This window comes from Emys orbicularis, chromosome 3 (assembly GCF_028017835.1).
Source record: "Emys orbicularis isolate rEmyOrb1 chromosome 3, rEmyOrb1.hap1, whole genome shotgun sequence".
In the NCBI taxonomy this organism is placed as follows: Eukaryota; Metazoa; Chordata; order Testudines; family Emydidae; genus Emys; species Emys orbicularis.
Window position 1 is genome coordinate 4463106 of NC_088685.1, and position 22260 is coordinate 4485365.

Here is a 22260-nt window from a genome sequence, read left to right on the forward strand (position 1 = left end):
GACAAGGTTAGTTGACGGGGGAGACGTCTGTGCTGGAGCGCTGGCGTGCTCAGGCTCAAATCCAACTGATGACCCCAGGGGTGGTTGTTACCATTAGAAGCTCTTTAATGTTATATGACAGCTTCTTGGCTGGCTGTTGTTGCAAACATAACTAAAGTTCGTCTTATATATGTTAGATTGAAGCTGTTGACTTTGATGCAGATTCCCCCTGGTTTGATGTGGGATAACTGAGGTGAACTGGCCTTGCCGTTCTTTATGGCTCAGCACAGGACAAACAGGTGACAGGTTGCTTTGTCAATCACTGGGTTTGTTTTCCACCCTCCCTGGATATATTCCTGTGGAATTGCGTGCTGGGAGGTGTCAGTTGCAAACAGCCTTCAGCCCAAGCAGAGAATCAGCCTTAAGGGAGGCATATTGCAGCAGAGAAGAAGCCAGGTCTGTGGTACTTTCTGTTTGTTGATTTTGCTTCTCTCCAAACGTCTGGAACGCTTCCAACACAGACTTTTATTAGAGTGCGCCTGTAAACACACTAGGAATACTGTGGAAAATCACCAGCTGATTATCTGTGCAGCACATTACTGTAAAACAAAACCAGGCTTCCTCTCCCCCCCCCCCCCGCCCCCTCCTGAAAGGGCAGGCTGAAACCTGGCTGTGAGCAGGCAGGCGAGTCTCTCTGAAATTAGAAAGGTGTGAGCTAAGGGTTCTCGCAGGCTTCTGGGAAGCAGGACGCCGGAGTTCTATTCTGGGGTTGGCCACTGATTCACAGCGTGACGTTGGACATGTTCAAATGTCTCATCTTCCCCATCTGTAAACCACAGGATGGCACTGAGACATCATAAGTAGGCACTGTTAATATTTAATATATTACATTTGCTAGATCATCTGTGTGGTGAAAGAGAGGTGAATGTTTATTCACCTTGGAGGGAGGGGTGTGTGTGTGTGTGTGTAGGTAGCCAGGTGGGGAGGTTTGTGTTATAGTCCCATACACAAAAGTAAAACATGCACCTTGTCTAATGACATTTATTTTTAGATTGGGGGAGGGAGGGAACCAAGAAAGAACAAAAGTAAAGTTTCCATGGGAGCGCACAGTGTGTGTGTCTCTCTGGTACAGGCCACAGCAATTCTGAGCACAAAATGGCTGCCAAGTTCTTAGCGGTTTAAAGGTGCAGTAAGCAGAAAACAAAGGCATCCACAGCCTATGCCAGCTGCCCCTGGATGAAGAGCAGCTGGCTAAAGCTGAACCCAGGCAAGACTCAGGTGACGCTTGAGAGAAGGTTTGAAAGAACTCATCTCCTCTGTGGTATCCCCCATTAGAAAGGCCTTCCGTTTGGTAGGCCTCACTGCAGCCTTGAGGTCCTACTTTAAAGACCAAGCTACTGGATGCCCAAATAGGCTAAGCAGTGAAAAGTTCCCACGTCCGCCTGCACCTGGCCAGAAGATGGAGCCCAGCTGCACCTGACACAGACCGGGCCGTGCTGAGACAAGTGTTCGTGACCTCTAGGCTCTATTACCGCAGCTTGTTCGATCTAGGAACGAAGCCAGGTGGCCTGAACAACCCCAGCTGGGACAGAACGCAGGAGCCCACCTGCTCAGCAGCATGTCACTTCTGTGTAATACAGAGGCCAGGCCAGGGCTCTGCCCTGATGTACAAAACCAGAACGATAGAATCATCCACCAGTGGCAGGGCGCGTGAGTGGGCCAAACCTGTGGAACTCATTGCCACAAGAGAGGAAAACTGGCCCGGGCCTCAGAATCGAATGCAAAGCCCATCTCTTCGACTCAGCTGTCCCTCAGTGTCTTCACACACAGATCCCCAGGACACATTCACTCACTTCACGCAATCATCAGGCGAACAACCCACCGCTAAGCCAGGTGAGCTACTGCTCCTCCGGGCTGGGAAGCAGACTGGGAATGGTTGTTGCTGTTTCTATTATTAAATACTTGCGAGATGCCTGGAGGCTATTGTGGGGAGGTGGATCTGGGAAACAAAGCCAGTGGCTGAATCTCAGTGCATATAGTTTTTCCTAAATTGGGCAACTGGGATTGTTTTCAGTTGAACCAATGCGCACTATGGAGTTGAAACTCTATGGAGTTTGGCAGAACCTTTGGGTTTTTTTGTGCATTATCCTGCTTTCCTTAAAATAGCCCGTTTGCGTTATTATTCCAATGCTTTCCATCCGACCAGCCAATAAAATACCCTTTCAGGGGAGGATGACACTGCAAAAGTCCCTTATGCGGATTCATTCGGGCGGACGTTAATTGTTTATAGGCTGCCTCTGTGCGACGGTTCAGACCATTTTATGTCTCTTGGCAAGCTACATAATAAAAAAGGTAATTATTGTAGACAGGAGGAAAGCAATGATGTCATTGGAATAACTGCAGAGCAATTAAAATGAAATTAAGTCCTCTGACAAGTCAGCGGTGATACTGTCTGTGGACGATGGCATTTACCTGACGGAGGAGCTGGCTGAGTTTGGCTTTTAAGAAACATTTCATGAGAAAACTTTCCATTTCTGTGCTTCTTCGCAGCTGGGGCTGCGTGGCTGAAGATGGTATTTATCTAGGCTGGGTTGGCGCACAGGCTGAATGGCCGAGCCCGCTGGAAGCCAGGAAGGGCTCAGTACCTTTCAGAATCAGGCCCCTTGGTTTGTAACAGTGCGGCTGGGCTCCCCAGATGACTCTGGAGAAGTGGCATCACGGGGCCATCTTAGTCCCCCTCCATATCAAGGGTTGCTTGGGTTTCCAAGCAAAGCCCTGGTCTCTCCACTAGCCCGCCCTGGGATCCAACTCGCTGGGCTCTTTCTAGCTCGCCCATAGTAAAGGCACTGCAGGGGACTTCCCAGGAGCTCTGTCCATCTCCCCCAGCGGAGAATCCGGCCCAGTATCTCCAGGACGTCACACAGTTCTCCGAGCGTCTCATTCCCGGAGCGCCAGGCGAACGGTGGCGGAGCGAGGCACATTATGAAGTGGCCGGGAAGAATTGATTTGTGGGGCTAGATTAAAAGCACTCCGCTCTCGGCGGGCGAAACGATTCCTGATGGGGACGTGATAAGCGCCTGCGAGCGTTTGAAGAGGGCAAACACCCAGGGATAACATCCAGACCTAGCATTTAAATAACCCTGGCTAATTTTCAAAGTGCTTTGCAGCCGTTCATTAAAGACTCTGGGCCGCGTCCCTGCTGGGCAGCCTGTCAGAATGATTACTGCTCTTTCAGAGAGAAGGGAAAGCAAGACGGCGCTAAGGGGCTCCCCGCAGCCAGGCATTGCCACAGCCAGGATTAGATGGGAGGCAGGGCTCCCTCGCCCAGTGGTCCTCAGCCTTTGCCATACTGGGACTCCGGAGCACAGGCGCGGGCCCCTGACACGTCCCTTCCCCCATCACTGCGCCCGCGCCCCCGTGCCATTTGGAGTCGCAGGGGCTGCAAGGCCTTCCTCTCCTCCCACAGAGTGGGGGAAGTGCCAAGAGAGGCTGGGGCGAGGGCAGGGGGCTCCCCAATATTTACCCCGGCTCTCGTCTCTGGCTGCCACACCCAGAGCCGTCTGTGGGGGCGGTGTCGGAGCGGCGGCTGGTGCAGGGCAGCTTACACCCTGTGGAGATGCCTGGAGCAGTTCCCCCACTCCGAGCTGTTTTCCCGGGCTGTCTGCAGCCTCAGGCAAACATTGCCATGTTGGTTGCCTTTGGAAGCTTTTCTTCACAACCACATGCACTAGAAACAAACAAAAAAAGAAAGCTACAATTCTCATGCAATCATGTGACTCCCGGAGATGAGGTCCTATACATGGGCCTATAGTATCTATGCCTTAATCTGGCCACACTGGGACCACTTTTTCTACCACAGGACCCCCACTGGGCCTCACTCCCATCTGCATGGGACTCCTGGCACCGAGACCACTTAGACATTAATGAGTCTGCTACAGCCTTAGCTAAGGGCCACATGGCTCATGGCTCATGCAGTAGAGGCTCATGTTCCCCTTTTAAAAGTCCCGTCACCTTCTGTGCAAAAGACCAAGGGCTGCCACGCATTTAATTAGCACATCTCAGCCAACTAAATGAGAAGCAGGTGAGCATCCCCAGTTCCTCTGAGGACAGAGTGAAGCAATGACACTGATGGAATTGTCTGAGCTGCCTATCTTAGTGTTCAGGGACATGGGATGATGAGAATGATGATATACTAGCATTATTTGAGGCGGCTGAAGTACGTTCCAATGCATTAGTAACTAAGGAGGATGTTAAACAACAGCTACTAGGAACAAACATCTTTAAATAAGCAGGCCCAGATAATCTGCACTCAAGAGTCATAAAAGAGTTGGCTGAGGAGATCTCTGGCCCACCGATACTAATTTTTAATACATGTTGGAAAACCAGGGAAATTCCAGAAGACTAGACACGTGCTGATATTGTGCAAAGTCAAAAAGAGCAGAGTGGGATGACCCAGGTAACTATAGACCAGTCCACCTGACATCAGTCCCACGCAAAATAATGAGAAGCTGATACAGGATTCACCTGATAAAGAATTAAATGTTAGGAATATAATTAATAGCAATCCACCTGGGCTTACAATAAACAGACCCGATTTCATTCCATGCTGAGATTACAAGTTTGGTTGATAAAGGTAACTGCATAGCTGTGATATACTCAGGCCTGGTCTACACTACAAAGTTTTACGGGATAAATGGGCCCTCTGACAGCACAGCTTCGTGTGCATCCACGCTCTGTTTTCAGACCTGCTGACAAAACCCTGAACTTCAGGTGAAGTTAAAACAGTTCCAAGAGGGGCATAAGCCCTTTGCTGGCACCCTTCTACCAGCACTGTGCTTGTGTCGATGCTGAATTATTTGCACTAGTACAAAGAGTCCTCCAGCAACAATCCCACAATGCCACTGTCCCTGCGATAGGGACTGCTCTGGTTGAAGTTTTGACCTCTCGTGCCCAGGGGTCACAGTGACCCGAATCCTGCTTCCCCTCCTGCCTTTAAAATCTCCAGCGTGTTTTGGAAACGTTTCACTTCTTGGGAGCCCACCTTTGCTAGCGTAGGGAAAGTCATCTGCTTAACAGCCTTTTAGATGGTATTACTTGTCCTTTGTGAGGAAAAAACAAGAAGTGAGTGGAGATGGTCTGAAGCTGTTCTTGCTGAAGTTTGATCCACTTTTCTTAAGACAAACGCACCCAAAGAGTGAGAGACATCTACGTACCTTCAAGGATCTGGGCCACAGTGCCTCTCAAGGGAAGGAATGCATGTCCTTGAAAAGGATAGATGTTAAGTGATGATAAGTGTTAGCAAACAGATCAGAGCAGATTACCTTAGTAAATAAACAGCAACTACAAACTGAGCTTAGGTAGGATACACATTAGCAAATTCTCCCCCTGAGTGATAAACAGGCTGGCCAATTCTTAAGACACAAGTTGCCTTGGCTTTCCCACGTTTTCATAGACAGGCTAAAGATTTTTCTAGCTTGGAACCATCACTTCCCACAGTTCAGTCCTTGCCCCTCAGGTGTTTCCAGGTGTGTTGTTGCAAGGAGAGTGAAGTCCTCCCATGATGTCATTTCCCCCCTTTTTATATCTTCTCCCCACTTGCTGGAAAGCTCTTTTGCTGTGACCTGGGTCAAACAATTCCCATTGTGTAGAGCTACCTCTGCGAGGTTTCTATTGTACACAGTTCCTGGGTAACCCTTGTGCTCGTGTGCATTTCCTCAATGAGACATTAACATTGTTTGGCCTTTTTACTCTTGTACCTGAAAGGCCGCTTGTGGGTGTTTTCAACCTCACGGCATGTTTCAGTAACACCTACATAGCCAAACTTCATAACTTCCCATACGACGAGAGCACATACAATCCAACGAGATATTAATGTCTAGCAGGTCAAGACTTTTAGAATGACACCTCACAAGATAGATTTTGTACAGAACATAATCTAATTATATGACAGTGGTGAATATTGGGGTGTCAGGGTGTCACAGTCAGGAACTGTCCTTTTCATGGGTGGCACATGAACCGCCTCTTCAGAGAAGCTAGCCTGCTGCCTCGCCCCTTCCGCCCGAGGCCCTGCCCCTTCCGCCCCCCTCACTTGCCAGAACCCGGAGCCCCCCGGGCTGGAGGAGCTGTGGCCAAACCAGCCCAATCCCCGGGCAGCTGGCCAGCCCACCCCAGCTGCGCCAGCCAGCCCAATCCCCAGGTCACCAGCCAGCCACGAGTCGCCCCGGCCCGCTGGCCGAGCCCCAGCTCCAGGCCGCTGTCCAGAGCTGAGCCTCCACTGGCTTCAGGGGAGAGGGGTGGCCTTGGGGTGGAGTGTAGGTGGGGCCACGCCTGGGTTAGGAGAGGTTTAGCCTCCCTGGCCTTTGATACCCGCTGCCCATGGTCCTTTTGTTCTGTGTTTATACAGCTCCTAGCACACCAGGGTCCTGGTCCACAATTGCAGCTCCTTGGCACAAGGGTAATAGGAATAATACGTAATAATAAAAGTGAGCAGAGTGTCACTGCCTGCAGGAAAGGGAAGGAAATAAATCCTGCCAGTCTTGCACATTCACGAATAAAGAAACCGGAGCCCGTATCGCTCCGTTTCCTGTTCTCTAAGGCTTGGCAATGAGGCACTAATGCCACTGCTTGCCTGTCTCTGCAGCCTGGGGAGAGACGGGGCTGAGTGACAGGCCAACGCCACTCCCACTGACACAGATGGTCACACGGTGCCGTAGAACTGAGCTTTCCTTTTGTATTTTAGAAGACCCTGGGAATTACCAGCTGGGAACAAATCAATGGGCCATCTCGTCTGCTAGCTCCTGGCCTATAATAAAGGTTTCAAATAAAGTTGTCAACCCCCTCACCTTGCCTCCTACAATAAAACTAATTATGGACAGGGAAGTGAAATTTCTTCCTGTCCGCCAGCTGTGTTTGCCCTGAAGCATGGGGGTGAAAAGCCCTTGTGAATTTATCCTCACTAGAGTAATTGCAGATGCTGTTTGGGCCTGCTCCACTGGCTGATCCAATCTTTCTATTGATTTCAGTGGACTTTAAATGAGGCCGCGTATGAGCAAGAAGAGCAGCCAGTCTCTTATTGTGCTTTGAATTTTACTAATTTAGGTCTGAGGCCTACAACAGGATCCATGCAGAGCCCTGCACCCATGCAGAGCCCCAGTGAGATAGTTCAGAAAGTTGCATTATGGATATGTGTTTCTTTTTGGAAGATCACCCAAGAATTAAGTAGCAAAATCACGAGGCTTTAGGTGCAAATTTCCCCTTGCTATGAAACCCATCCTGGCATTTCTGGAGCCTGGAGGTGATGGTTCTATGGTCTGTCCATCTTAATTCCCAAGAACTCAAATTCAGCATCCCATCAAGGTCAACTCAGCTTTTCCTCCGGTCCAGGGAAAAGGCATTTCACTGGTAACCAATCTCCCACATGGGGGAGTAGCAGGGGTTGAACCTTGATCGTTTAGCACAGACTTCTGCCCCTTGAGCTAAAGGACTAACTCCACCGGCTGGCAGGAGAGTGTTATTCTTCAAGTGCTGCAGCTGCTGGCAGGAGATGTAATATACACTTGGCCAGTATGTTACACATGCCGTTTATTCCATGTTTATCCCATAGGGGTGGGCATTAACGATCTGTAAGGGTCCAACACAAGGCATCACACCAGGGTTAGGGGAAGTAGTACTCTCCCAAGCCCTGCCCACAAACCAAGCCCCACCCACTAAAACATATATTGTGCAGATCTTCATAACGGGATGGCCCCCTCTTCCTTTTCACAGGCTCTGTGTGCAGTGACATCTGGTTATCATTACCCACTTCTTTCTTGCATGCTTCGACCGGCAATGAAATAGGTTACCAATGCTGACATGAACATGCTCCTCAGACGTTCCTAGATCTTTAGGCCACCAGGGGCCAGTATTCCCAGCCAGTCTGACCTCCTACAAAGCACAGGCCACAGACCTCGTGCTGTGACTTCTGGACCAAGCCCAGAACTTCTGTTTCAGCGAGAGCAGATCCTATAGAAAGACACATCCCATCTTGATTTTAAAGTCGTCAAATGATGGGGAATTCACCCCATCCCTGCATAAGTTCTTCCAATGGTTAATCGCGCAGACTGTAAAAATAATGGCACCTTATTTCTAGTCTGAATTTATAAAACTCCACCTTCCAGCCCACGGACCTTGGTCTGCCTTGGTCACTAACTCCAAGAGCCTTCTCCTATCAGAAATCTTCTCTCCGTTTACACTAATCGACTTTAAGGCCAGAAGGGACCATGTCTAGACAATCCTTAATCTCCACCCCATCCTCAATGTTTAGCAGTCCCACTTCTTCTTCTCTTGTTTTCTTTTTATTTATATGGCTACAGAATCTTTTACTATTGGTTTTAATTTCCTTTGCAAGGTCCAGCTTTGCTTGGCTTTGGGCAGTTCTCACTTTACCCCTACACTTTCTGACTTCTAAGAGGTAACTTTCCTTGCTGATCCTTCCCATCTTCCATTCCTTGTAGGCTTTCTGCTTTCTTTTCATCACCTCTTTGAGATGCTTGATCATCCAGTTTGGTCTGCAACCCTTCCCTTCAAATTTATTCCCCTTGCTTGGGATGCAGGCTTCACAGAGCTTCTGTAACTTTGACTTCAAGTAATTCCAAGCCTCCTCCACCTTCAGATCCTTGAGTTCTTCAGTCCAGTCCACTTCCCTAACTAGTTCCCTTAATTTTTTTAAGTTTGCCCTTCTGAAATCAAGGACCCTAGCTGCAGATCTATTGTTGTTTATCCTTCCATTTAGGTTTAACTGAATTAGCTCATGATCACTCGAACCAAGGTTGTCCCCTACAACAAGTTTTTCTACGAGGTCCTCACTACTCACCAATACCAAATCTAAAAAAGCCTCACCTCTTGTTGGTTTGGTGACTATTTGGTGAAGAAATCTGTCAGCTTATCACATCTAGGAAAATCTGGATCCTACCATTACTAGTAGCACTTGTCTCCAATCTATAGCTGGGAAATTGAAGTCTCCCATAATCACACAATTTCCAGTAGTATTTATTTAATTAAAGACATTAAAGAGGTCTCTTTCCATACCCAGATTGGATCCTGGGGGTCTGCAGCAGACCCCCAGCACTGTCCCAGTGCAGCCTCTGGTGGATTTCTTCCCCAAAGTGATTTTGACCCAAACAGATTCTGTTTTATCCATTCCATCATGTCTCATTTCTTTGCAGTCTGCCGCATCATTAATATACAAGGCTGCTCCACCACCTTTACCTGTAGTCCTGTCTTTCCTGAACAGCACGTACCCTTCAATACCTGCACTCCAGTCATGACTACAGTTCCACCGTGTTTCTGATATCCCTAAAATATCTGGTTTCACTTCCTACACCAGGAATTCTAGCTCCCCCATTTTGTTATCCAGGCTCCTTGTATTGGTGTGCAGACTTCTTAGTTGTTTCTGCTCGGCTTTGGCTGGACTCCTCCCCGATTAGGTCCAGTCATTCCACTGCCAGTATCTCGCACCAGCCTGTTAGTGTCACTGGTATTGGCACTACCTTTCCTCTTGTCCATTCGCCTACCCTCTGCTGGTCCTTTCTCCACTGCTGTGCCCTCTCTTACTTGATTTGCCTCCCGCTCACTATTAGAATCAGGTGTGGAGATTACATGAGCATCTCCCAACCATCTCCCTGAGTTCCTGGTTTAAAGCTCTTTTAATCACTTGTGCCAACCTCCATCCCAGAAGTCTATTTCCCTCCCTACTCAGGTGGAGTCCATCCCCAGGGAACAGTTCTCTGTCGTGAATGCCTCCCTGTAGTCAAACATCCCAAAACCCTCCTGATAGCACCACTGCCTGAGCCATCTGTTGATCATCACAATCTTGTCTTGCCTTCGTTAGCCTCCTCCAGGGACAGGTAAAATCCCACTGACGATCACCTGAGCTTCCATTTCTTTAAGCATCTTCCCCAGCCTGGCACAGTCTCCCTTGATGCCTTCCAGCGAGAATCTAGCAGTATCGTTTGTTCCCACGTGAAGGACAATCAGTGGATTCTTTCTGGCTCCCATTAGGATCCTCTTCAGCCTCAGGTTCACATCCCGTATCTTAGCTCTTGTCAGACAGCACAGTCCTCTGTTCTCCGGATCAGCTCTGGTGACAGGCCTGTCCATTCTTCTTAGGAGAGAGTCCTCAGTCACATAGACCTGCCTCTTCCTGGTGGTGGTGCAATTCTCCAGCCTTCCTCCTGTTGTTCTGGCTGCAAGTCTTCTTGTCCTTTGTTCTCCCTTGCCATCTTCTGTGAGTCATCCTCTATTCTCATGGGGCTCCGAACTGTGGCTATCTCCATTGACTCTTCCCCTCTTCTTACAGGACTAGCCACTCTTCTCTTCTTCTTGGCCCTCACACCTTCAGTTACAGCCTGCTATGCCTTTTCATCATTCTCCAAATCAGCAAACCTGTTCCTGAGCTCTATTTCTCCTTCACTCACAGGTCTTGTCCTCTGCCTGGTTCTTGAAGTCACATGCTTCCGCTGGCCACTTTCTTCGCCCAGCAATCTACCTCACAGTTCTCCAGTCCAGCTTGTAACTACAAGTCTTGACTTTTCCCTTCTGCCTCCTCTCACCTTCTCGCCATCATCCGCTCGAATCCCCTTTGAAATTCAACCTAATTTCTATCTGCATCTCCAACCTCGGAACTTCTGTTCCATCAGCTCTAGCAGGTGGCACTTCATACAAACGAAGCTCTTTTCGGGTACCCACCCTAGGATCATGTACATCTCGTAGCTTCCACATCCGGTCATCTTCCTTGTCTCTTCCATTCCTTGGGTCACTACCACTGTTGCCACTGTCCTGTTATTTTTGCGGATACAGACTAACACGGCTGCTACTCTGAAAACTGTTGCCTCTGTATCTGTCATAACCTTCCCACCTAAGCTCCTGTCAGGAAAAACACAGGCTCACACAAAACAAAAACAGAGCACCACACCTTTTCCTCCATGGTGGTCATTAGACTTCAGAGTTAACAAGCCATCAAGTTGAATGGGGGTTGTCAATCAGTCTCAGAGAGAGACTGTCCCCTCTAGCTCTCCGGATAGTGAAGTCCTCAGTGGGAGTTGCGACAAAGATGCACCTGTGCCTGGATTTACAGTAAGACCAGCACTTCTCTGAAATGAATGGGAGTCTTTCCATTGGCTTCAATGGGTTTTAGATCAGGTCCTATTGACGTCAATGGATAGAATCCCATTTGTTTCACTGAGCCCAGGATCAGTCCCTTTGTTTCTGATGGGTGAATAACTTACAGTGAGACGGTGTATTTATAGCAGCCAACCCATGAGTTTTTAATTAAAATTCCATTTTCTTGTGCTCCAGATGTCATGAATAATGCTGCTCTTGGTGTTCTGTTTGCTTTTTAAAGAAGCACTAAATGTTCTGGGTGATTTTTTTTTTCCTGCGCAACAGGTCGACTCACTTTATGTGAGTGAGGCACGCGGTGAGTTTTGTTTGGAAAGGAAGAACCCGGAATGTGGCTCTGTTCGTTACTGACCCCTGGTCCCGTCGAGACAACAGCGTGTTCTCACAGGTGTCGGTCATCCAATCTGAAGAGGAGGAGCACGACGATTTCAGAGCAGGAAATCAGATCAGGAAACCATGCCATTTCCCAGAGCTAAATCGAGTTGGCTGGAGAGGCCATTGAATTACAGGGCCCGATGGTGGCCGAAAATAACCAACAGCGGCTGCCACCTGCATGCTGAGTTGGGACGTGGGTTGAAGTTTGCACAGAGCCTAGGGAATGCTGGGATTGTGGGGGTGGCAGGAAAGAGGAATTCTGAGATGGTGGGGGTCACTCACTACTTTATTTATTCCTACTGCTACCCCTTGCCTTAGCCTTCTGCTTTGCTCTGTCCAGCTCAGTGGCTCTCAACCTTTCCCAAACCCATGGACCTGGGACCTCGCCGGCACCTCCCTCCAATTTAGCAATAGACAGGAACATGGGCATTGCCCCAAAGTCCAGCTAGTCCAGTGTCCTGTCTCCGACGCTGGCCAGAAGCTAGTGTTTAGTTATAACCTCACTGGATACTCTTGTCTTCCCACTCAGCCAGCTCCACTCAGGGTACGTCCAGACTACCTCGAACGCGCTCCCATCGACTCCGGAACTCCACCAGGGCGAGCGGCGGTAGGGGAGTCAACGGGGGAGCCGCGGCCGTCAATCCCGCACCATGAGGACGGGAGGTAAGTCGAAATAAGATACGTCGACTTCAGCTACGCTATTCCCGTAGCTGAAGTTGCGTATCTTACATCGACACCCCCCCCCAGTGTAGCCCAGCCCTCAGTCCCACTCATCATTAGCCTTCGCTTGGGATCTGTCAGCCCGCTTCCTGCCCGCCTGACAAGCCAATTTGAATGCTTCTTTCCTGGGGGGTTTTCCAAGATGCTTCCTCCAACACTTCTCTGAAATCCAGATCAGCTGCTGTCCCTTCATCCACGAACGGCGCAGAATCTCTGCTGGGAAATGATCAGGTTTGCCTGGCAGGCTTTGTTCATTATAAACTCAGCCCCTGGGACCATTCCCCACTGGAAGGGCTCTTTCGGGTTGATCCCCGCTTTGCAACAAGCCCCTAAGGCCTCACCCATGCTCACATCGGTTTAGCTAAAGCTGTTTTAAAATTGATTTAGTTAAACTCGGAGATACAAGGTGAGGGAGGTAATACCTGTTATCAGACCAGCTTCTGTGGGTGAAAGAGACGGGCTTTGGAGCTTACACAGAGCTCTTCTTCCGGGCTGTGTGGCTCAAAGGCTTGTCTATCTCACCCAAAGAAGCTGGTCCAATACCTGACCCACCTTGTCTCTGTAATATCCTGGGACCAGCACAGCTACAACGACGGGTCACTTACTGGAGGATTCTCTGCACCTTGAGGTCTTTAAACCACGATTTGAGGACTTCAGTAACTCAAACATAGGTCAGGGGTTTGTTACAGGAGTGGGTGGGGGAGATTCTGTGGCCTGCGTTGTGCAGGAGGTCAGACTAGACGATCATAATGGTCCCTTCTGACCTTAAAGTCTATGAGTCTATGATTCGATGAACAACACTTCAAACATCAATTAGTTAAACTCATGCAGGTCTGTGCTGGATGTTTAGTCCCCTGATATCTCAGCCCAGACGGACAGTATCTGAGGACCAGGACGTGGGGGTTCCTTCTTTTGCAGAATGTGCTACAGGAACATCCCTTTGGATCGTCTCTGAATGATTCTGCTGTGTAACTCTTGCCAAGCAATGCCTCACTGGGGCAGCGTTAAGGACGAGGCCTCATTGGCGGACTTCGTCGATGATCTGCTAACAGAGAAGCAAGAGCGCTACCGACCCAGTCAAAGGAACTCGTGGGACGGCTTTGAGATTACACCCGAGGCCGTGATGGATAATTCAGCCCTGTGGTTACGGCACCAGACTGGGACTCAGAAAATCTCTTTTTCACTTTCTCTTAGGGCTTTAGATTGCTGCCCATCCCCATAGCATCTGGGCGACATCCATGTAAAATGACTAGCAACAACAAAGTCCTGAGTGGACTTTGTGGGGTCTCTGGCTCATCTGCCCCTGCCCCAACTATCCCTTTAAGGAAAGAGGAACTGGGCTGGATGGGGTCCCAGTTATTCCCCTCCAAGTTGCCCCAACCATACAAAAACTCTGGGGATAGCAGTGGCAGATTCAGAGAGAGAAGAAGTGGTCCTGGGTTAGAAATGAGTCTCAGCAAGAAGAGGTGACCGTTTCTTTAAGACCCCCAGGGCAAGGAACTTTGTAGTGAAGTGTGGGGGTGGGGGGTGGGCAGGGGCTCCCCTCCAGTCAATCCCCCACCCAGTCAGACCAAACCCCTGGAGGACGACCAGCATATGTAAGCCCCCCTACTCTCACTGAGATGGAAAGGGACGACTTGGGTTCTCCTGTCCAGGCTGGGAGGCGGAGTCAGAGGCCACCCCACCCAGGAGGAACACGGGACGGCGGAAGGACCTTTGATATTCACATAAGAATATAACATAAGAACATAAGAATGGCCATATTGGGTCAGACCAAAGGTCCATTCAGCCCAGTATCCTGTCTACCGACAATGGCCAATATCAGGTGCCCCAGAGGGAGTGAACCTAACAGGTAATGATCAAGTGATCTCTCTCCTGCCATCCATCTCCATCCTCAGACAAACAGAGGCTAGGGACACCATTCCTTACCCATCCTGGCTAATAGCAATTAATGGACTTAACCTCCATGAATTTATCTAGTTCTCTTTTAAACCCTGTTATAGTCCTAGCCTTCACAACCTCCTCAGGCAAGGAGTTCCACAGGTTGGCTGTGCACTGTGTGAAGAAGAACTTCCTTTTATTTGTTTTAAACCTGCTGCCCATTCATTTCATTTGGTGGCCCCTAGTTTTTATATTATGGAAACAAGTAAATAACTTTTCCTTATTCACTTTCTCCACACCACTCACGATTTTATATGCCTCTATCATATCCCCCCTTAGTTTCCTCTTTTCCAAGCTGAAGAGTCCTAGCCTTTTTAATCTCTCCTCATATGGGACCCATTCCAAACCCCTAATCATTTTAGTTGCCCTTCTCTGAACCTTTTCTAATGCCAGTATATCTTTTTTGAGATGAAGAGACCACATCTGTACACAGTATTCAAGATGTGGGTGTACCATGGATTTATATAAGGGCAATAAGATATTCTCCGTCTTATTCTTTATCCCCTTTTTAATGATTCCTAACATCCTGTTTGCTTTTTTGACTGCCGCTGCACACTGCGTGGAGGTCTTCAGAGAACTATCCACGATGACTCCAAGATCTCTTTCCTGATTAGTTGTAGCTAAATTAGCCCCCATCATATTGTATGTATACTTGGGGTTATTTTTTCCAGTATTCTAGGTTTGAGTTTCAAGTCATTTTTGATCTGGAAAGGCTGGCAGCCAAGGCAGGTGGAGCTGGGGCCAGGAAATTGAAAGGGCCCACCAAGAAATAGAGTGGGTCCGGGCGGTAAGCCCATCATTGGGGCCAAAACTCTGCGGGGGGTAGGGCTGTGGGTTAGGAGTATTTTAGATTTCACCCATTTTCTTATGGTCTTGGTTGGGATTTTTGAGGAGAAGAGGGATGCTCAATCTTGGGAGGGTCCCAGGGGGAAGGCTTGTCAAAGAGAGAGGGGTTTTGCAGGGTTTCCTAAGTATGGCCGCACTTGGGATGTGCCCTATTTCTGGAAGTCCATTCCACAGCCTGAACCCCTCGAGGAAGGATGCTTTGTCCCCAGCTGTCCCGTGCTTCGTCCTAGGCTCTGTGGCCTGCAAAGTCCCAGAGGAGCGCAGCTGTCACAGTGCTTCATCGAGCAACATTTGGGGGGTTTAGCCATTAGTTGCTTTGAAGATTAGGACCAAAGAATGTAACATGCATTGGAAGCTAGGAGCTAGGGGAGGGACTTGAGCACAGGCCTAACATGCTCTCAGCAGCCTGAGCCAGGAAGAAGGCGGGCAGCCATGTACCGGCTGGACCCTTTGCATCTTCTTCACATTCAGCATCAGAGCCAGTGAATTACAATGGTCCAGCCTGGATGGGACACATGCATGGATTGCTGTGGCCAGGACCTTCTCCAGGAGGAAGGGACAAAGTTTCCTAGAGATCTGGAGGTGAAAGGAGGCATTTTGGAGACTGATACTCCCTGGTCATCCAAGGATAGTGAGGAGTCAAATAGGAACCCAAAGATTTGCATGACAGTGGCCTAAGCACCTCTTTATGCCATCGGGCAAGGGGGTGCTGGGATCTCCTGAGTCTGACGTGTACATTCTGGTGCACCAAGGAATGCCATGTGACACCTCTAATGAAAGCCGGTGTCACACTGGTCATCGATACTATTTTGAAATATACGCACAGATGCTATGTAAGGAGTTGAGGATGTATACCAAAAATATTCTTGAAGTCTGCATCAAGGTCACCAGCAAAGGTGACAAACAGGTTTTCTGTCACATGGGAGATGTCCATCCATCTACCTGTTTACATGTAAATGGACTATTGTCTGGTTCGCCATGGGGCCCCTTATCACCAGCTTGAACTGACTGCAAATGAAAGAGTGTGAGGACTTCAGAAAGAAACTAACCGGATGAGAAAAGCAGATGGGGGGGAAGCCCTACGTGGAGAGTAATCAACGGTTTGCTTGAGTATATTTGGGGGGACGAAAGGGAGACCCAGGCAGCCTTCACCAAGGAAGTAAAAGGGCAGTGATTTTGCTTAATGAAAAAGGGCTGTCAGCCAGGAGAACTTTGGGTGAGATAAGCTTCTTTAGACCAGAGCATGACTTGTTAGTTAAGTCTGGTGTCTAGAAAGCATGGTCGGATTTTGTTTCACATGTAGCCATTTGTTTCCAATATCCTTATTCACTATCCCTTGGATCGCCAGTCTTTAATAATAAACCTGTTCTTCTTTCCACTATCAATCTATCTCAGTGCCGTGGTGTGAGGCAACGTGCTGGTGCTGACTTGGATCTTAGAACCTGGGGTGTCCTGTTCTGTGGGGATCAGCAGGCCTGGCAGTTCTGTGAGTGTCCAGTGGAGAAGGACTTGGGGCCTGGTGGGTGCCTGTTGCTACCCATACAGAGGACAAGACCTGGGGGGCAGTGCTTATGCTGCCAGAGGCTCTGGTTTCAGGGAGATGGTCCACACACAGCAGGCACAGACAAGTCTGCTTCATGTTAAAGGCGGTGACCCCCTTTAACCAATGGGGACTGTGTGCCTTCAGTAGAAGGTGGAGCCAGCTCTGCCCAGCTTTTCCCCTCTCCAACCAGCATCACTTCGGTCTTGCCTGGCTTCTGCTTGAGCCATCTGCACTTCAGCCACGAGCCAGTCTCCCCTTGGCAGTCTGACATTTGAGGAGCGGCAGAAAATGAGCCATCGAGTTGAGTGTCATCAGCATCCTGTTGGCAGGTAAGCCCTTGGCCTCTCAGGATCCAATCTCACAGACATTGAAGAGAAGCGGGATAGCATGGAGCCATGTGGGGGCTGGTGAGAGCCTTGGACAAGGAGGAGCAGATACCCATCGTCACTCATTGAGTTCTGCTAGAGGGGCACGATTGGAGCCCCTGTAACGCTGGGCCACCTACTCCTGCTGTGCCATGTAGGTGGGTTAGCTGGGCCTTGTCGTGTACTGTGGGAGCATGGCGATCTCACCTGTGTCCCTGGCTGTAAGGAGTTCGGGTTTTAGTGCCACTAGGGTGGTCTCTGTGCTGTGCCCTGGTCTGGACCCTGGTTGTGAGGCAGGATGTTGGCTGCTGTCACATGTTATTGGCGCTTAGTGGTTGCTACTTTCTCAATTATTTTGCACAGGAGTAAGAGGTTTGAGATGGGCCAGTAGTCGGAGAGGTCTTCAGGGAGATCTGGGTTTGATTCCTGGCTCTGCCACAGACTTCCTGGGTGACCTTGGGCAAGTCACTTAATCTCTTTGGGCCTCAATTCACGGTCTGCAATACAGTGATAATGCTTCCCTACCTCCCAGCAGTGGTGCGAGTTGCTCAGATACTAAGGTGATGGGGCCATGCAGGTACCTAGAGAGGAGGCCCAAGCTGGGAGAGAAAACACTTTCTCTATCTTGCCACTCAGATTTCTCTCCAGGGGTCTTGCTACTCAGTTACTGCTGATGGTGCCAGCTGTGCCCAGGTGGAACCGTGCCACTCTGGAGCCAGCTGTGCCACAGAGATTGCACCTGCTCAGATGCTGACAGTACCAGATCACACACGCTGGGCTGCCCGTTGCACCAGGGCCAACCGCATACGCTGGGCGTGCTGTGCTGCCACAGGTGCTGGGTGCCCGCAGACAGAAAACCCCAGGGCTGCGGCCAGCATATCCCCATTAACACCCCATCGGTTCCAGCCTCTTCATCTTCCGAGCCATGGGGAATGCAGAGCCCATGGCTGCGCTGCTGACCTGGTGCAGACACAGAACTCCGCCTCCGTAATTCCGGGACGAAAGGTCCGTTCTGAGCACTAATCCGCCTAAACGCCACCACGGCCGCCCCCTTTCCAAAGTGGCCTTGTTCTCTTTGCTGGGCCCGCCTCCTGTTCGCAGAGAAACACACGCCTGGCCTGGCGATCCTTGCAGTTTGCTGGCAGGCGCTCTGTGCTCAGCTGTTCCCTGAAAAGACAGCGATGAAAATAGCCCATCCAGGGAGTGGGAAGCTCCCAGGACCTGCCAACTACCTGGGCATAAAATAGGCAGCTGGCCCTGGACAGGGCTTGAAAATAACCAGCTGCTCTTTTGACTTTCCCTGCTCTAGCCAACGCTCATAAACTAAGCAGGGTCGGGCTGGTTCAGAACATGGATGGGAGACCTCGTGAGGCTGCTGGAAAAGGGTGAGCCGGCCCTCCAAGGGAATGCCCCAGTGTGGAGTTAGGGGGTGCCGTGCTATAGGAGGGAAGTCTTTCAAATGCGACCACCTCTGGTCATTAAGGTCCAAATCCTTATGGGTGCCTAACTCCTATTGGAGTCACTGGGTGTTAGGTGCACAGTGGTTCTTAACCTTTACTGCAGCCTGCACCCCTTTGGGTCTCAAAAAATATGTTCTCACACCCCTTGTCAAAAATGGTTGACGTAGGTCAGTTCTTTAAACCTAGATATATCATAACTATAGAATGGAAGAGAGAGATTTATATATTTATTTTAATTTCGCAGTTAAAATGTAACGCCGTAATCGTTAAAACATGTATGTTAATAAATACATAGGCTTGATGAAACAAAGTAGTTGTACTTACGTGCCTGTGCTTAATTTGTGTTTTCGATGATTTACCATCTAAAAAAATCTGGCATTTCTCGCACCCCCAGAAAGGGCATCTCGCACCCCCAGGCGGGGCATGATAACCACTGCCTTAAAAGATTTGGGCCTATGCCCCTTTTAATTGGGATAGGGGTGTTAAATGTGGGGTGCTGACCACGTTCCAGCTCAGAGAATGACATTCTGCCGCTTTCCATGCCCCCTGCCGTTTTAACTCCACACCTCCTGTCAAGGCTGTATCCCCACTTTGAACTTTAGGGTACAAATGTAGGGGCCTGCATGAGGACTTCTAAGCTTAACTACCAGCTTAGTTCTGGTCCGCTGCCACCATTCCCTACCCTGGGAAGCTTTTAGAAACCTCTCACCAATTCCCTGGTGAATACAGATCCAAACTCCTTGGATCTTAAACAAGGAGAAATTGACCCTTCCCCCCTCCTTCCTTTCACCAACTCCTGGTGAATACAGATCCAAACCCCCTTGGATCTTAAAACAAGGAGAAATTGACCCTTCCCCCCTCCTTCCTTTCACCAACTCCTGGTGAATACAGATCCAACTTCCTTGGATCTAAAAACAAGGAGAAATTGACCCTTCCCCCCTCCTTCCTTTCACCAACTCCTGGTGAATACAGATCCAAACCCCCTTGGATCTTAAAACAAGGAGAAATCAATCAGGTTCTTAAAAAGAAGGCTTTTAATTAAAGAAAAAGGTAAAAATCATCTCTGTAAAATCAGTATAGAAAATAACTTTACAGGGTAATCAAACTTAAAGAGCTCAGAGGACCCCCCCTCTGTCTTAGGTTCAAAGTACAGCAAACAAAGATAAACACTCTAGTAAAAGGTACATTTACAAGTTGAGAAAACAAAGTAAAACTAAGACGTCTTGCCTGGCTTTTTACTTACAAGTTTGAAATATGAGAGACTTGTTTAGAAAGATGGGGAGAACCTGGATTGATGTCTGGTCCCTCTCAGTCCCAAGAGCGAACAACCCCTTAAACAAAGAGCACACACAAAAGCCTTTCCCCCCCCCAAGATTTGAAAGTATCTTGTCCCCTTATTGGTCCTTTGGGTCAGGTGTCAGCCAGGTTACCCGAGCTTCTTAACCCTTTACAGGTAAAAGGATTTTGGAGTCTCTGGCCAGGAGGGATTTTAGTACTGTACACAGGAGAGCTGTTACCCTTCCCTTTATAGTTATGACACCTCCTGTCCGGCGGCGTTGCTGGGCGCCGTGCTACAGCTGCTGTGTCCCACCCCAGCCGCGGTGGCTGCATCTCGGAGGCGGCTGAGCCGACCGGGCCGGGTAGTTTGTCGAGCTCGTCTGGCGTTGTGAGGCCCTGTGGGTGAGATGCGCAGGATTGCCCGTCTGCAATGTGGCTATAATGGGGAGATCGTCCTGGTTCACCCCCAATTCAGGCCCCTCTGGATTTCCCAGCCCACTCTCTGGCTCTAGCATGAGTGTCGGGTCCTCAGGGCAGGGCTGCCTTGAACTGTGTTTCCTCGGCGTCTCGCTCGACTCCCCTCCCCCACCCGCCATCGTCACATGGGCGACTCCCCAACCTGCTCTCCCCTGCAGACCCCTCTCCCTCTGGCCTGACCCCCTGCCTGGCCTGTCTCCCTGCCGTCTCTGCCAGCCTGGCCCACACTGAACTCCTCCCCTTCCCTTCCCAGCTGGGAGCCTGGCAAATCCTTGCCTCCACCCTCTCATGTGCCGCCCCCCAAGCCAGATCCAAATGCTGCCCCGTCTTCCTTCGTGACAACGCTAAGATCTGCTCTGCTCTGTTCCATACCCATTGCTATCCCGTCCTCATCAATGTGGTGTCTGGGTGCCTTCCTGCCGTGCCCTGAGTGACATGACGACACTTGTCCTGGGTGGTCCTCTATTGCCCCCCCTCCATCCCCAAGCTGCTGAGAAACAGGGCAGAACCACCCCAAAACTGGTGGGTATTCTTCTATAAGATATACCCAACCAGCAACAAAAGTAAACGTCTGTCACCGCACTGGCTAATGAGAAGTCAGAAATGCAGCCTCCTTAGGTATTCCAGTCCTGAATTCAGCACCCAGCCACTAGACTTGATGATGAGTGGTTATTGAAACCAATTTCATCAACCAAAGGGTTCTTCTGATCCCAAAGGACCAGCCACAAAGCCAGATCAATATATAACTCAGATCTTACCCAATAATCACGCTGTTGCCAATCCCTTAGTATCTAATAGCTAAAGGTTTATTTATAAAAAGAAAGAAAGAAAGGTTAGAGTTTAAATTGGTTAAAAGAATCAAATACACACAATTACTTGCAAAGTTCTTGGATCAGGCTTGAAGCAGTGATGAAATAAACTGCTGGCTTGTTAAGTCTCTGGTTGCTTCCAAATGATCTGAAAGGTCTTCAGGCCCTTGGTTAGATGCTCCCATTAGTAAAAATCCATAATCCAGAGATCAGAGCAGGAAAGGGGCAAAATGGAGATTTTTCCAGGGCCTTTTATAGCATCTGCCCTGTGGAGGGAAACCCATTGTTGTAGCTTGTGGAAAATTACAGGTAACAAGATGGAGTTGGGGGTCACATGCCCTTGCATGCTTCGCTGAGTCGTAGCCATATTCTAGCTAGAATGTCTACAGCTCATCAGGTGTGGATAGGCGTCTTCCATGGCCCATTGTGAGTGACGTGTTCTTTGATGGGCCAAGACGCTTGACTAATCCCTTCACAACATGCTGGCTAAATACCTCGCGGGTGTTACCCAGAAGCAAACACATTTGAAATACAGGTATAGAGCCAATCTCCATAACTTTAGATGAAAATGATGCACGCATACCAATAGGATAATCATATTCAGCAAATCATAACTTTCCCATTGACACCTTACTTGACACACTTTGAACAAGACTTGGTGCGAGGGTATAACCGTGGTAGCAACAATGATCCGCATGGTCATATTTTAACCATATAAAGTCATAGGGGGTTCTTTGGAGCTCTTGCATTTGGTCTAGTTTTTCTGGCTGCTGCGCTCTGTGCGATGGACGGCGCCTGGGGCTCGGAGCGGAAGGCGGGGAGGTCATGATGGTCCTTCGTTCCTGGGGAAGTTCATTCCACAGGCTCGGACCAGCCCCCGAGGAAGTTGTGCCCAAATGAACTTTCCCCAGTCGGCAGAAAGCTCCCTGAGGCCTGAGAAGCGGAACTGTTGCCCACAGCCGCCTCTGGACGCTCCGGTCTCTTTTTGGTACCCTGAGCATGATCAGAGCCGTCTGCACTCTTGTCCCTACCCGCGCCTCCCACCCCGGCTGCGCTGCCCACCATGTCCGCTCCTCCCTCCGCGCTGCCCCTGGGGCACGGAGCACCACTCCTGTCCTTCGGCCAGTCCCTTGAGGCGATGGCAGCCTTGCAATCGCTGCTCGGCGAATGCTTGGAAAAGGGACCTGCATCAAAGAGGTGACGTTGCCCAGTGGCCGGGGCCCTGGACAGGCTCAGGAGCTCTGGGTTCTGTTCCTGCCCCTGCCATGATCTCTTACGTGACCTCGGGCAATCACCTCCCCTCTTGGTGC